This window comes from Hydra vulgaris, chromosome 06, assembly GCF_038396675.1.
Source record: "Hydra vulgaris chromosome 06, alternate assembly HydraT2T_AEP".
NCBI lineage: Eukaryota > Metazoa > Cnidaria > Hydrozoa > Anthoathecata > Hydridae > Hydra > Hydra vulgaris.
Genome location: NC_088925.1, coordinates 9,329,263 through 9,341,238, shown reverse-complemented (window position 1 = coordinate 9,341,238; position 11,976 = coordinate 9,329,263). Strand labels below are relative to the sequence as shown.

At 31.1% G+C, this 11,976-nt stretch overlaps 1 non-coding gene across 1 annotated transcript; it reads left to right on the top strand.

Annotated features, from left to right (window-relative positions):
• The first annotated feature begins 6,982 nt into the window (after window positions 1-6,982).
• Window positions 6,983-7,054, top strand: trnae-cuc (transfer RNA glutamic acid (anticodon CUC)). The gene has a single exon. It is a non-coding gene; the product is annotated as a tRNA-Glu (tRNA).
• Window positions 7,055-11,976: the final 4,922 nt, after the last annotated feature.

The following is an 11,976-nucleotide window of genomic DNA, read 5'->3' as shown; positions in this document are numbered from 1 at the left end:
GCAAGTAGGTCTGGTCAACTTTGCCAGAGATAAGACTAAACAGAAGAAGACCACGAATATTAGTGAATGATTAGTTTAGAGAACTTGGTGATGACAATGGTTTTTTGTGTTTTATATTTTTTGGTACTTTAATCATTTTAAATTTTTTAAGAACTTGACTCAAAGCATAGATAGTACTTAGTACATTATTTAATAGTCCAAGCAATTGTCTCATTACTATTAATAAACTCTAGACCGTAACAAAGGGCTCCAAATGTGGCCTCGACAATGCAGACCAAAATTACGAACAGTGGTATCATCCATGCGCAACATAGTACTGTTAGTACTCTGATATTTTACAGCTGTTGATGGAATCAGTCTCTCTGAGAGCTATCACAGAGTTCGGGAAACCTGACTACCAGCCGGACTCAGAACCATAAAAATGAGTTTTAGAGCTGTACCCTCATTAGGAGATAATAGAATGAGATACCTAGTCATAAAAACAGAGACACAAGCAAAACCCATGCATTGAGTCAAGAAGATCCAGCATTCAACATCCTAAACTGGAAACAATATATTATAAATATATCTGCATCAACCTAATAGATGAAGAAGGGGTGCAAGGCTGGTCAACAGATAGCAGCTGTTTACCCCTTTATTTGAAAGGTAATTCTCAAAAAGTATGATGACCAGAAAAATAATTTAATGATCACTCTAAAGTATTTGTTTTCTTAACACTTAAATCATTTCAAACAATAAGTCTTTCTTCTAAATAAAAAGCATTAATGATATTTAGAAGAAAGATTTATTTCTTAAAATAATTTGAGTGTTGAGAAAACAATTAATAAAATTTAAATTGGTGTCCTTTTTATTATTTACTCAACTCTTTAATAAAAGGGGGAATGGATAAAAAGATTTTGTTTTCTTATCCTTTAAAAGAGATTTACCCTCTCTCCCCCCCTCCTCTCCTCAGACTAGGCGCACCTCTGCCTGTGGCTATCACAGGGATCTTTGCGCCGTACAAAATAAATAAATATTTTAAATATTGAAAAACTATATATATATATATGATATATATATATATGAAGACTCCACGGAATGAAACGTCGGGATCACATTTATTAATTTTGAGATAATTCGTTATTATATATATATATATATATATATATATATAATATATATATATATATATATATATATATATATATATAATAACGAATTATCTCAAAATGAAAAAATGTGACCCTGACGTTTCATTCCGTGGAGTCTTCATATATATATATATCATCTTCAGTATAAATTCGTATTACAAGTAAATCTAAATCTTTATTATAAAAATAGTAAGATTTTTTACGTGTGGAGACTCGTAGAAGACTAGTAACTAGGTCTTGTCATTTCTTTTAAAATAAAAATATCAAAATATTTAAAAAACCGACTAAAAGCAAATATTGAAAAATATTGAAAAAGGTAATCTATCGAAAAAATGATTTCCTTTAGTTTCCTTTTAAAGGAAAAATAACACAATTCACGAAAAAAATCAAAATTTTCAAAACTTTTTTTTTTGTTTCATAAAAATGGTATTTATATCCCAGTTAGCCTTAACTAAATTTAGGTTTTCTGAATTGTGTCCAAATTAATTTCAACGTTTTCTGAAAGAGTATTGTTTACTGATCACTATGTATATAGTCCACCAAATCAGAAAACTCCTATTAAGTAATTATGGCATTTTAAAGATTTTTTCGCGTCTTTTATTTTGCGCCTTTTTTTGCAAGTGTTTTGCGCCGTTTTTTGGTCCGCCATGTTTTCATTCAAAATTTTATTGTAAAAGTTACAGACAATTTATTGGAAATGAATAATACATATGGTATTGTGTTATATTACATAGTTTAAGAGTTAATCACATTATCGGAATGTTTTAAATCATCAAAATATTTACAAACATAAAATTAAAAGCTATTTCTTCTTGAATTAAATCACTAAAAAATATCAACATTTAGATCAACATGTCCAAGAGAAACAAGATGTTTTCCATTATAAGAACTTAATGCCCTTACTAAAGTATGCCCATAATTAGAATTATTTGCGGACACCTTGTACCGGTTCCACGAGGCAGTTTTGAAGAGGTAGTGAACACTTTCTCTTGATTGCTCCGAATAAACTCCAAGGCCCATTTTTTTTGTTTTACAGAATTCAGACACATGATTTAACAGGATATGAAATTTTGGTGTTAAAGTAATACCATGTTTCAACATCAAATTTTTATAGCAGGCTTTTAAATTTTCGATATTAGTTTGAAAGTTTTCATCAAGTACGGATCCAAAGCAAGACTCAACAAATAAATTTAACAACCTTAAGCATTCTCCAAAAGACTTTAGTTTAATTGGCAGCTTATCATTAAAGACTTCACACTTACCAGAATTTTTCGAGAAGACTTTCCATTAAATTTTCCAGTATACTGACGAGTCTTAATAATTTGCAACTGTTCGTAAATCTTCTTCATTTTCGTTTCCGACCAAATCCGCTCCATGTTATCCGTTTCATGGTTGACAGTTCCCTCCATTATATGAAGCTCCGATAAAACAAGTTTATCTACAAGAAATTCAGAGGGTTTTTTTTTTTTTTTTTTTTTTTTTAAATTTTTATTTTAGGTGCCCCAAGAAGTCCTAACGGTCTTGTCACAGAGCACCGCGGAAGTGCATTTAACCAGGAAGTTCACGCCTCCTTCCTTACCGTGACGCGAAAATTTGTCCAGAGCTCGTTTCGAACCTGGATCTCCTGCTTATTAAGCAAGCGCTCTAACCACTGCGCCACGGCCGCATATGGTTTTCCATGTACTAATACAGGGTTTATACAATTCTTAAAATGTTGTGCACACTTAGGTTTTGAACCAGATTCTTTGAATTTTGTATAGTTGCTTTGACAGCTCTCGAAAGTTCTGTATGGAGCATTTGTCCAAGTTTTTCTTCTATCCCACTTACATACATAACATGGATGAATTGAACTGCTACTTGGAGATATACCTGTCAGAATTTTACTAAGTTTTATGTCGCTCACCCCAATGTGCTCAACTTTTTCTAGATTTAATTTTCAAATAATATTTTTATGTTTAAATATCTTTCTGGGATTTCTGGAGCTACCAGAAGAAGAAATGAAGCATTTACTGACGAATCTTTAAATATTTTTTTTTAGACCATCTTTATATAAAGACCTGCAAGTGTTATCGGTTTTGTCTTAAGGTAATCTATTTCAGCTTTGCCGTAATTTTTAAAAATTTCATTGAGATTAACTATATTTAAACAAAATTTGATAAAACCACTACCCCCGTCAACAGCAATTTTTAGCAACTGATTCTTAGAATCAACGCATTTAAGATCCAGGAGTAGTTTAAAAAAAAGAGTAACATCATTGCAGTACGCTACTGTAATATTTTTATATTCCAAATTTTTATCTTTGTTTTTAAATTAAAATAAAATATTTTCTTCGGTAAATAATGGGAGAAGATAACTGTTCAAATCAGAGACGTAGTCTTTCAGTCCAGGTTCTACAGCGTTTCTTCTTTTTTCAACAACTCTGTAATTATTAATTTTTTTATATAATAAGTTTTACTCCAAATATTGCATCATTTTATTGTGCGGAATTAAATTTGTATTAGTATTGTGATTTTACCATATTTATACTTATCATATTAGGAAGTTCTATCATTTGATGGTTACTTAAGGAAAGAGAATTCTGAATATAAAGAAGATTTTTGTGAGTAAAATTGGTTGTTTTTAGAGTATTCTCAGATCTAATAGATAGTTTAAGTTTACAACCTCCTGTCTTGAACGAAATGGTGTTACCACTTTCACTACATAGCTTTTCTTTAACAACGTGAGAAACCATTTGTTCCTTGACATCTAGATAAGTTACAAAAGTATGGAGACTGTATGAAAAAGGTTTCGACAACTTTACATTGTTAAAAAGGTTATAGGTTCAAAAGCTTACAAATGTTTTTTTAAGTAAAATTATCATTTTTGATTTATTATGCTTGACATTTCTTTCACTTATCTCTCTATTAGTAAAGCAAATTAATACGGTTTTTCTAATAACTTGATATCCGGATGCAGCTGATATGTTATTTCTGAAAAAAAAATTACATTTATGAACTTGTTTTCTATAGAGCATGGTATACAACCTTTCACAGTCAAATAATCAAAGTTATAAAAACGTTTTCTACATGAGCATTGTTGCATTGCATTTATGATGCAATCCTCTTTTAACTTTAGTCAGACAAGAACTACACCGCGGGCTAATAGCTGCCGTTTTAAAACTCTTTATACCAGATTTTTTCTTGGGTATCCTTCCCTGCGTTCTTGCGATTTTACATATTTCACAACCGCAAGTTTTTAGTTTCCTAAAATTATATAAAAAATTATAATTTTATATTTCTTTACAACAGATATACAAATAAAATAACATTTTACCCATTTCGTGTTTTAGCCGGGATAGTCATCTCTGACCAGTCAATGTCAAAATTAATTTTCTGCCCGAGATTAACAACATTTGTTCTTTCAACTATACCTCTACACCTTAAAAAGATAAAGATATGCTAGTACCAAGCAAAATGAGATTTGATTCATTTATCAAATCTTATTTCTTTGAGTTCAACAAGGTATCCAATTTTTCAGTTATGAGAAGGGCTTTACGTTTATGACATATATACTTTTTATATATGTTTATTTAGTTAAAAATCATTAAGTATACCAACTTTTGACACAATCTAGTAGGGTATCGATCATCAGCAATGTTATAATCCGAAAAACAGCTCTAAAATTTAGAAATTATATGGCTTTGGCTGTTTATTTTCATACGACATTTGCGACCACAGAAAAGACAAACTTTTTCTCTGTTCTTTTGATAATCTAAAATAGTCTGAGGATGTGATTTACCGATTCTTAACATTTTTTTAAACAAAATTTTTTTTATGATTGTCTTTTGCAATTAAGTTTGTGGCAGAAAAAAATGGTGGATTAAAGATGGTCGTAAAAGACAAAAAAGGCGCGAAAAATCTTAAGAATGCCATAATTACTTAATAGGAGTTTTCTGGTTTGGTGGACTATATACATAGTGATCAGTAAAATATACTCTTTCAGAAAACGTTGAAATTAATTTGGACACAATTCAGAAAACCTAAATTTAGTTAAGGCTAACCGTGATATGGAACAAAAATTTTTACATGAATATATATCACCAAAGCAAACTGGAAAAAACGTTTAAAATATTTATCTCATAAATATTAAGAATGTTCATGTTAAATAAGAGAGGCTTTGCATGAGTAAAACAATTTTTTAAATTAATAGCACGTGCTATATGCTTCTGCTGACAATGTAGAGTCTTTAACTTACTTTTGTGGGTACTTTCCTCAGGCAACATTGCCATAACTAATATGACAAGGAATCAAAGAATAATATAGTTGAATTAAAGTATGTCTCGTTAAAATGCTATTTGATTTATAAAGAATTCCAAAACTTTTGGAAATTTTATTGCATAAGGTACAAATGTGGTATTACCATGAAAGATTTTCATCTAATATAACACCTAAAAAATGTCTATACATGACTCTTTTTAAATGAATGTATCAATAATAAGTACAAAGATTTTACATGGTAGTATATGTTATTTTGAAGCGGGATGAAAGAGAATCCATTTTATTTTTTTGATGTTCATCGAAAGTTTATTTAATTTGGTCTTTAGTTCAATATTCGAATCATGAATTAATTTGTTGATGTTATCGTTGGATAAAAAAGATTGTATAATCCACAAACATTATTGTCATTAAGTTAACTTATGCAGATCATTAGTATAAATAAGAAATAATTGTGGTCCAAATATGGAACCAAGTATGATATTTCTAAAACATTGATATTTCTAAAACACTGATATTTCTAAAACATTTAAAAAAGAAAATATGTCAATGTTAACATATTGTTTACGATTTTTAAGCATTTTTTTTAATATTGTTAAGACTTTGCCGGTGATACCATAATGTTTCAATTTTTTATGAAATTGTTATGATCGATAATATCTTAAGTTTTAGATAAGTCTATAAAAATGCGTAAAGTAAATTGGGATTTTTCAAAGGAATCAGTAATGCGTGTAGAGTTATTTTTTTAAAGCCGCACTGATTATTATAGAGTATATTAATTACAGAAAGATAATTAAATATTGGGTTGAATAAAATTCTTTCTAAAATTTTTTAAAAATTAGAGAGGACTGAGATTGGACGATAATTACCAACATTTGTTAGTTCATATCCTTCAAATATTGGTGTAACTTTAGTTACCTTCAGTTATTCTGAAAAAAATTCCTTGATTTATTGAACAATTAAAATCTTAAGTATAATATCTTTTATGTGATTGTATAATATAATAACTTTGTTTTTATTTTATATCGTCTGGACCTATCGCTTTGCTAGATTGAGGCATCTTAAAAGCGCTTTCAAATTTTGTAAATGGTAGTTCAAAAGCATTTAAACTGGTTGTTAGTGGAAATACAAAATTATTTATAGTATAAATAATTATGTATTTCCACAAACAACCAGTTTAAATGCTTTTGAAGTAAAATTTGCAGCATTTGAACGTGCCTTTAAAATGCTTAAATCTAATAAAGCAATAGATCTAAACGATATAAATGGAAACATAGTTATTATAGTATATAATTAACCTATAAATAAACATAAGTTATATAAATATATATATATATTATAAAATTAACCTACAAATATACCTATAAATTATGAGGTTTAACGTGTCTGTAACTATTCAATAGAATGAATATATAATTACACTAAAATATTAATATACTTTCATACATATATTTTATACATTATTAATAATATGCATCAATAATCATAATTATTATGGAAACAATAAAACTTTATTTTTAATCATTAAAATTAAATAGTTAAATTTTTATACCTACAAAAAAGTTATTTATATTAATTAAAATTTGCTATCACGTAAGATCCCGTGTGGTCTAGTGGCTAGGATCCGGCGCTCTCACCGCCGTGGCCGGGGTTCGATTCCCCGCACGGGAGTTAATTTTTAGCTCACCTTTTTTGTTGTTGCTGCAGTTACACTTTTTCATTTATTCTTTTATATATTTTCCACGTTTAACTGCCAATCTAAAACTAAGATTAAATTAAATCTTTTAGGATTCAAAAATTGTAACAAAGTAAAGTTTAAACCCCTGATGCGCGGTTTACAAACTTTATAAGGAGCTGTTCATTAATTAAGTTAACAATTTTTTAGCAATTTTTACCTCCCCCTCCCTCTCACTTATCAACAACTTGTCAAACTTAAAGAGATCCCCCTATAGAATTACAACAACATTCGATGACCCTTGCTGAATAAATCAATTTAGATGATTGTGTTAAATACGCTGCATAACAATTTTTAACTTTTTGAAAAAAACAAGAACCAAATTAGGTTATCTTTATTAATTCAGACGTGCTGATTCCAAATATGTAATCAGTTATGCTGTAGCACGTCACCATTTTTTGTAATAACGATTTAAAGATGTAACGTAAGATGCATTTTTCTATACATATGAATAAGTGTATGAACATGTTTATTATCACTTTTAACGCAAATCGTTTACTTGTATTTAATTGTATTTAGCCTGGCGTTTGAATGCTGCATCGGGTTCATCGCGCTGCAAATTCCAGCAGTAATCTGCAAGCATGGCGGGGCTCCACTTTCCTTTGTATCTGCTTTCCATTGTGGCAATACTCTGATGAAAGCGCTCGCCATTTTCATCATATACATCTCCATTGACAGAGAAGAAGGAAAGATGGGAATGAAGAAAGTGGAGCTTCAGCGACATGTTACAACCCAGTTGTTGATAAGATGCAATTAATCTGTCTACCAAATCAGCGTAATTAAGGTGCAATATGTTTTCCAAGAAATCCCTGGCACACCCACTTGAATGCATCCCATGCTGCAAGTTCATATTGATCCATCGTTCCCGAAAACGTTTCATCCAGCATCAGTTTTCGTATTTGGGGCCCCACAAAAATGCCCTCATTAATTTTGGCGTCACTGATTTTAGGAAATTTGGTCTGCAAATACTGAAATGCTGGTTTGTCGTGATCTAACGCCTTTACAAACTGTTTCATGATTCCAAGCTTGATGTGAAGATTGGGCAAGATGATCTTCTCTTTATCCACAAGAGGTTCATGAATGATGTTATGGGAACCAACCTCAAATGTTTCTCGTTGTGGCCAACATTTCCTCGTATAATGTTCTGATTTCATCCTGCTATCCCATTTGCAGAGGAAACACATGTACTTAGTAAAAACAGCCTGCAATCCATTTAGTATAGCAACAACTTTCAAATCTGCTCATATGGACCATCTGTGATCTTTGTATTTAATTCTATCCAGAATAAGTGATATATTCACATAGCTTTCCCTCAGGGTTACCGAATGTGCTATGGGAATAGAAGGCAGCACATTTCCAGTATGCAGTAATACTGCCTTAATACTATAAAGTGATGCGTCAATAAACAAATTCCACATAGATGAATCGTATTGTATTCCTAGATCATCAAACAATCCACTGATGTCATTACAGAAGCAAAGTTCTTCATCCATAGAGAAGTATTGCTGCAGTTCCCGTGATCGCTTTCTAAATGACGACACTCTTGCATCACCAGCTAACAGATGCCACTCCTGGAGACGTAAAGCCAGCAATTCACTCTGTTGCTTTGTTAAATACAAATCTCGAACGAGATCTTTCAGGTCAGATCATGTTATGAAGTGGGGTTTACGCTCTGTATCTTCTGGCAACTCGTAACTATCATCGTCATCAGTATCCTCGTCTGAATCAGAACTGTCCGTGTTTGGGATTTCCGATGGAGGTTCAGGAACAGGGAGTTTAGCCGAATGAGGAACAGGACGAATAGCTGAAGGTAGATCTGGGTACACTATAGCTTTCTTACCCTTAAAATTGCGACCTGATATGTTAACAGAACAAAAATAGCAAGCTGAGCTATGATTTTGGGGTTCACGCCACACCATTGGCACCCCAAATATTGGTCCTCCACCAGTCCTGTTCGCCCACGACGATAGTGAACTAGCGCACCTCACACAGCATGCATGAGGCGCCCAGTTCTTATCCTGGTCGCCGACTTTGCAACCAAAGTATAGTTCATACAGTTTTTTCACATGTGGTGTCAATCTTCGTCTGCATCTCTTTAAAGTCAGTTCGCCTAAAAATGTAGCAAAAGTTGTCGGCTTGATTTTTACAAGTTCTGGGCATTTCTTGTTTCAATATACACTGTATTATATCTATATATTACTTGGCTAACTGTAGTTTATCTAAAATAAAACAGACTTACATTTAGTCTAATACAAGGTTAAACAAATGCAAATAGGTATATGATAAAGAAATGCTAATAAATAAATCATAAACAACTGCTAATAAATATATTAAAAATCACATTGACAACTTTCATAGTGAAAATTGAAAATTTGAAAATGTGAATTTAACCAAAATTGGTTAGTCACACAACAAAACGGACATCATTTTCGTAATCTCCAAATCAAAATACATAAGGTAGTGTCAATGGCATTTCCGGGTTTTTTTTCGTTGTTGTACAGTGTAATTTAACGCAAGTTAAAAAAATTAACGCAGATCAAATTTTCTAACTCATGAGTTTTTTTGGCCATAAGATTAGATCATAAATTTTTTTGGCAATGCTAATTTTGGTTAGCATCAAAAAATAATTTTTGAGCAATAAAGAAATTTCTACACCACTTTCTTATTTCTAATCAATGTTTACTCCTGTGATGACGCCATTTTGTTTTATTTGTCTCAATTATGTTTCTCTTACCTTATACTTTTTGTTTTCGAAATTGTTTTGATCGCCTTGTTGCATTGTCAATAAATTTATTAAATTTCCAAATTTTTATAATCTTATCCTGATGAACTTTATTTGTTAATAATTTAAATTATGGGTTCAAACGACAATCAATCTATCCTCAACGGAGCCTTTATTTTTAAGGACGAGTCAAAAAAATTGGTTATCTGTAAATATTGTTCCAAAGAATTTGCATATCACCGAAGTCTTACAACGCTTCAGTATCATTTGAACAGTAAACACGTGTTCTTCGCAACTACTAGTAAAAATCAAAGCAAGATTGCGAGTTCGTCAAAACAACTTACAATTGTTAAAATCAGTTAAAATATTTCTAAAATATTTGGGTTTCCAAGTTTAAAATATCTGGGTTTTTAGTTGTTTTCACATGGTTTTTCAGAAAGTTTTATGCAAATGATTAATGTTAGAAAATCATATTGGGTGTTTCTAAGTAATGTGTCCTGATGTTGTTTCACATTGGAAGTGTGTTGAGTTTTATGATTCACTCTTTTATAGTTTACATAAAAATGATGCGCCAATGTTAGTGCCTAGAGTTGCCCATGAAATTGATTGTGATTTTTTCTTAAAATAAGATGCAACAGCTTTGTGTAGGTATCAACCTAAATTTAATTATATAAAAAGATAATGTCATAGAAAGTGTTCCTTTATTACTATCATTGTTGTGAATGTATCCTATTATTTCTTTTGTTTTTGTTTTTATGACTTATTTGAATATTTAAATTCAATCAGTATACATAAATAGTTTTTTTGTTTTTTATTGTTGGTTTGTTTATGTACCTTATGTTTTAGTTAATATTTAAAAAGTTTATTACCTATTTTATTTTTGTAAGTGTCTTATAGATGACTAAAGTTATACAATTGGCTAATTTAGGTCAACTATTGTTTGTTCTTTATTTTGTTATTGGCATGATGATTTGTTTTGCTCACTTTGTAGTTGTTTTTTTCTTACTGTCATCAGTTATTCAACTAGGGTTATTGATATAAGATATAGTTAATAGGCACAGTTATTAAAGTCAGTTCTTTATTTACATACATAGAATATTGTTAAAGTATAGACTATTCTGGCATGTTGATACCATAGCTGTTTTAACATTTTTGAAATTTATATGATTTAAAAATTTAAATCCTTCTGGCACACAATTAGAGTTCATTTTTTAAATCAATTTATTGGCATATATTGATCAATGCATTTATTAAGTACTCTTCTGGCACAAAAGCAGGTATTTTTATTATTATATTTTTTTATTCATTACGATTTTATGATACTATTTATATTATACTATATTTCTATTCTAAATAGGCTTGTAATTCCATGTGGAAAAATCAAATTTCTGCCGAAAATGTTGAAGTTTCAACCAAGTTAAATTTTTTCAAAAGGACTGTCAGGTCAAGAATGTCATGTCAGGTTATCCTGCTACTGGTAACAAGTAACCCAGTACAATCTGCTTCATGTCCTGCTGCCTTGTAGGATACACCTTTTTAGGCAAAGGCTAGGAGATGTCAACTCCGAATTAAAACACCTCCTGCCTTGGGGCTCTTGGTTGAGTAAAGGCTAGAAATGGTGTCTCGATAAAAATACTCATCTTGGGCAGATATTAAATGCATCCGGCTACTGTCTTGTAGAAGGCCTTCTAGGCAAAGACTTAAAGGGTAAACAAGTTCTATCTGTTGACCAGCCTCGCACCCCTTCTTCATCTATTAGGCTGACACAGATGTATTTTTAATACATTGTTTCCAGTTTAGGATGTTGATTGTTGGATCTTCTTGACTCAATGTGTGGGTTTTGCTTGTCTCTCTGTTTTTATGACTAGGCAACTCATTCTATTATCTCCTAATGAGAGTACAGCTCTAAAACTCAGTTTTATGGTCGGCTGGTAGTCAGGTTTCCCGAACTCTGTAGTAGCTCTCAGAGAGGCTGATTCCATCAACAGCTGAAAAATATCAAAGTATTAACAGTGCCGTGTTGCGCATGAATGGTGTCCCTGTTTGTACTTTTGGTGTGCATTACAAAGGCCACATTTGGAGCCCTTTGTTACGGCTTAGGGTTTTTTAATAGTAATGAGGCAATTGCTTAGGCTA